This window comes from Pinus tabuliformis, chromosome 5_2 (genome assembly GCF_031772625.1).
Source record: "Pinus tabuliformis cultivar Carrire ecotype Pingquan chromosome 5_2, CPIR1, whole genome shotgun sequence".
NCBI classification, from domain to species: Eukaryota; Viridiplantae; Streptophyta; class Pinopsida; order Pinales; family Pinaceae; genus Pinus; species Pinus tabuliformis.
Genome location: NC_142306.1, coordinates 1,055,547,465 through 1,055,553,516, shown reverse-complemented (window position 1 = coordinate 1,055,553,516; position 6,052 = coordinate 1,055,547,465).

Genomic DNA, 6,052 nt, shown 5'->3' with positions numbered 1-6,052 from the left:
AAAATAGTGAACTTGAAGAGGAGTTGAGAAGAAGATCAAAGGTTCTTAATATATCTCCACTAGAAACTTCAAATACTTCTAAGGCTGAATTAGTTAAGATATTGAATGAAAAAGATAAATTTATTTAATATTTAAAGGCTGAAATTACAAATAAATATAAAGATAAGGACCAATAAAAGCATGGATCACAGGTTGAAGAATACAAGGAAAGAGTAACTAAGTTGGAGAAAACATGTAATATGCAAGTTGATAAGTTGAAAGATTGAAATATTAAAATTTCCCGGAAAAACAAAAGATCAAAGAACTTGAACAGGAAAGAGATTGACATAGTAAAGAAGGTAGTACTGAGAGTGGGGATAAATGTAAGAGTAAGGGTAAAGGTACAAATTAGGACACAGGAGTAAAATAATTTCTTCAAAGGACTTGGAGAAAGCCAATATAAAAGCATGAGTGAAGGGTTTAGAGAACATTATCTCAACCATGAATTATGTGCGTGGTATGTATGCCTAACCACCACTTCTTGAATCTTTGAAGTATGCGATAGTTGAGAGAGAAAAAAGATTACAAAACTACAAAATGATCACATGAGCAAAAAAAAAGCACAACATTTGGGATGTGACATGGAGATACAAAATTTCAAATCCCAAGTTTATGATTTGCAACAACAATTAGTGAGGGGAAAATCACAACTATCAACAACAATCAACGGAAAAAGAGCTTGAGAATAAAGTACAACAACTCACTAGTGAATTGGCCAATTGTAGATATCAATTGAACTCTACAAAGGAAGATCTTGAAAGGAAGGAAATTGAGCACAAGAAAAAATATAAGAAGAATGTGGATTTATTAAATAGGCTAAGCCAAGAAAAAGTCAATTTGAGAGAAAATTATGAAAGGAAAAGTTTACATCTTTAGCAAGGATCAAAGGATGTGTCTGTTGTAGCGCTCAAACAATCACAAGTCTCCATAGAAGGAAAGAGACACTCTTCTTCTCAAGAGGAGGGATTGAAGAATACTCAAGTTTTAGAATATCAATGTTTAGGTGGTTTATCTATGTAGACACAATTCAAGATATATATATATATATATATATATATATATATATATATATATTTACTTGCATTATATATCATTATATTTTTCCGTTAACGTGCATTTCTTAATAAATTGTTAGTGTTTTTTTAGGACTTACTTTTATGTCTCCTTCATGGAGTTTTTATCTGGTTGTGGTCTCACTGAAATCTAGTTACTCTTTTATTTTTTGGCAATGTAATGTACTTTTATACGTTGATAGCTTATTGAAACAAGAAATCAATGCTATGGAATGTACTAAATTTCTATTTGAAATGAAAATTGTGTATTATTTCCATATTAGAACAAATTTACAATATGCCTAGTGCATCATATGGCAAAATTTACCATAGGGCACCTCAAAAGGAAATCTATGGGTTGTTGGAGAAGGAGGTGTAATTTTTAACCAAAATGGTAAAAAAAAATCATGTCTTTTGCCTAGGGGATTAGTGTTGCCTCAATTAATTAGGAATATATGTGGGTTGTCTCGTAAGGTCTCTCCTTTCTTCTCTAGCATGGTTTTTTCTATTAATAAGAAAATTGAAGATATCTCACATGAGATACAAATTTAGCAACATAAAAAAATAGTTGCATAATAAGATTGTATATATCAACATCACCAGGAATATAATCCATATATCCTTATCTCACCAAACAAAATATCCTTCTAAGGCTGAAAAAATAGTACAAAAATAAGGCTTCAAGTCACAAGAAATTATCAACTCCAGCTCTAACATTCCAGTGTCTTGAGAAAAGACATAATGTCTTTAATTAGTTAGTAAATAAATAATATACAATTTGAATCAACCATATTGGCCAAGAAATGAAGCCTAGGCATGCATTTTAGTGAAGTAAGACAATTATGGCATACTTGACAGAAATGCATACCCAACCTTCATTACAAGGCCAAATTGAATGATTCAACTTGGAGAGTATTTCTTTAATCATAAATAACATTAATATAATTAAAATTTTCAAATATTTCCCACAGAAAATAATTCTTCGTAGGCTTAGTGAAATATTTCATTTTTTTTATAATATACATTAATGGACAAACTTTGCATACATGTAGCCTAATGGTTTGGATTTACATTGTTTTACGTATACGATATATGTAATTATATTTTTTAGCAATTGCATATCTAATGTATTTTTATTCAATAGGATCTTCATCCTAGTCCAGTCTGAGTCTAACCAATAAGTTGACAACACCTCTAAACCATTATCAGCCAATAGATGACCACTAACCATGCTAACTTTTATCCAAGTAATCCTATTTTTTTCTTCCAACAATTCATACCAATGATTGAACACTATAAGGATATTGCAATAGGAAATTTGTATTGACACAAATAACACTGAAGTATTTCAAAGTTTGGCCCATAAAAATCATCATTTTTTAAACATGGATTACAAATAATTCTAAAAATTTAGAAGTGCTTCTCTTTAACATTATTGTCTGCAACAATGTCATCCATTGATGTTCATATGTTCTTTCAAGTATTTCATATTATGATCATCCTCATCTTGACCTGCATCATATTCATCATCATTCAAATTTGACTGCAGACCATCTATATTATTACTAGATGTATTTGGATCATCATTTTATATACCATCCATATTGTTGTGTTCTGTAACAACATCTAACTCTGGATTGTTGTCTTCTTGTGCCTGAACATAATCGTCTCCAACATCATCATGGATACCAATTTCTTTGATGTTCTCTAATTCCTCTCTCTCATTTTGCTGGCCATCATTGTCTTTCTTAGTATCCACTAATGCATCATCAAATATATGCCTTAATATTCGATCCTAATTTATGAAAAATATCCATTTTGAGTCCAAAATATCTCCATATAAAAATACATACACATGAAAGACATACCTATAGTAAACTGATAACAATTTTATTGTTTAATAAACACACACATATTTAGAATAAACAATGAATTAATAGATTAATGATCACTACCACTTCTTGTTTGAGTTAAAGAAATACCTGCTCTTGTGCCTGAACATAATCATCTCCAACATCATCATGGATACCAATTTCTTTGATGTTCTCTAATTCCTCTCTCTCATTTTGCTGGCCATCATTGTCTTTCTTAGTATCCACTAATGCATCATCAAATATATGCCTTAATATTCGATCCTAATTTATGAAAAATATCCATTTTGAGTCCAAAATATCTCCATATAAAAATACGTACACATGAAAGACATACCTATAGTAAACTGATAACAATTTTATTGTTTAATAAACACACACATATTTAGAATAAACAATGAATTAATAGATTAATGATCACTACCACTTCTTGTTTGAGTTAAAGAAATACCTGCTCACAATGAATTGGTAGAACATAAGGCGCCTTCTCCTGTGGTGGGAACCTTGAGGAATCTACAGAAAACAATCCAATATGGGTATCATGTTTCCGTGTCCTCTCAAATACTTCGTACCATATACAATTAAAAATAAAACATTTAAAAGAGAGGTAATCCAACTCAATAATTTCTTGGATTTTCCCAACATATTGTAGATTTCGTTCAATAATATTCTTATCTTTTGAGCTTGATTGACTAGATTGCTTGAAATTATCCATGATGCCACAAACAAAGGATCATCTCTTTACATTTACACTTTCTACACGATAGTGTCAACAATATTCCCACATTGCAGGATATTCCTCGCTTGTGAAAGGCCATTTATTTCAGCGAAAACAAATAAAATGATGAATATTAAAATAGTTAATAGTGTGAAAATTGTAAGGAAAGATCATTTTGTAAAATTCTAGCTGTTCCTTTCTTTCAAATCCTCTACACATATTGATTTCATATTCTTTTATATTTGAATCTATACCTGCATCTTCTATTTGATTTTGAATTTGTTCAGCAACTCATTGTAGTGTGCAATCCTTGTTGTATTCCCCAAGAATATTAGTGGGAAGTGGAGTATTCCTTGAGTTTGATCTCTTGAACTATCTCCTTGCTTCTAACACATATTCTCTCTTTTTATCATATAAATCAATCCATATGTTCATAAAGTCCATGTGGTACAAAATGAACTTGTCAAGTATAGCACTTTCATCTACAACTATTACATGTCAAGATGTTTATTTCAAACTCCAAATGTCATGCTATATATTTGACAAATAAATTATAAAGTTAATGATTACAAGGAAAACAACCACAAATTTCATGAATTTACTTACTAATTTGTACTTCAACGCCATTAGATTGTGTCTTTTCTCCATCAATAATATATGATGCTCGTTCTTCATCCCATAAGCATGGCCCATATTCAAAATATTTACCAAGGAATTAACATAGGAAGAAAAAGTATTCATTGAATACATACCCTTTAACCATGCAACCCTCTAGATGTGTCATTTGTTTGACATATACTTTTAGAGTTTTCATATACCTCTCAAAGAAAAACATCCACCTCATTGATATGACACTCACCAATTCAATGTCATCAACTAGGTGTATAAGTAAATGGATTTGCAGATCCATGAAACCTATAGGAATATCCTTCTCAAATACACATACAATTTATACATTTTCATTCTTCCATTTTGGCACTTCACATTCGTGGGTCTCCTTGGAGGTCACCCACCTAATATAAGAATAGAAAATTAGTATGAACTTTTAGTCAAAAATTAAAAGGAAATATAATAACTCTATGTCTTTCACACATGAACATTTCATATCACATAAATTTCAAACACTGACAATCGACTTATGGAATTCCTTAAGTCAATGGTAAGACATAAACCCCCGCTAATTTCTAATGGCATGATATGCTATCAAATAACTTTCTCAAAGGTCATTAGTAATTTTTTCCACACAATAGAATATCAAAACATATTTTTTACTTAGTTAATGTTACCAATAAAATTTAAATGATGATGGTACCTTCATGAAATTATGAAAATCATGTGTTTTAAATCATTTCAATTGTCCATCAACTATAAAATCTTTTTGATGACCCATAGCCAATGGGTGTCTTCATTGAACGAATGATTTTTTTTAGTTGGTATAGCTCTATTTTTTTCAAAATCCATGGAGCTTCTACATATGTTTCAGTTTCCATGTTTGGCCACAAATATCTTCTATGAAATTTGGTACGCAAAATATATCTCTCCTTGAAGACAAGGTGTCCTTATCTTTCCCTGATATATGTCAAAATATAGAATATGGGACATTTTTTTAAAGTGTACATAGGATCTAATAGGTAAGCTATTAATAGATCCTTGAATTAAGGGAGCTCATAAAATATGGATTTCCTTTTCATTCCTTCTGGCATATTAACTACAACCTAGTCACGTTCTTCAATTGAATCACCTCAATCAAACAAATCCTCCCAAGCTTTTGATTTAGCATCTTCATACTTCTTAATCCAATCACCTAGACACATAATCATGAGAGGGCCTCTAATTTCAAAATTTCCATCAAATTGATTCTTCTGGTGATTTCTAAACTTATGATCTGGTTGTAGAAAACCCATGTTGTTTACATAAGTAAATTTATGTAGATCTTTAGAATAATTCCCTTGAAATTGTTCTGAAAATATTGGACATGCAAATATCCCCTTTTTTTTAAGACCTACAATTCAATAAGTAGTGTTAATACCATCAAAATAATAGTATAAACATAAGTATGAAAGTTGGGATGAAAATAAATTATGTCTGTAAATACATAAATATTTTATCGTACCAGGAAAAAAAAAAAAAAACACACCATAACACACCATACAACATGAAGGAAATATTTGAAGGAGGATTATATTCTTATGTCATTCCATAGCAGTTGTGTCTCATCAATAAAATGTGCAAGGTAAACGTCCATTTTTTTACTTTATGTTTTCCTGGAACGATGGCATTCACCTTAAGGTGATCATTTCTATCACTCATCCATAGGGGAATATTGTATACTATCAATCTGACTGGCCAAATACTATAATTTGAGCTCAAGA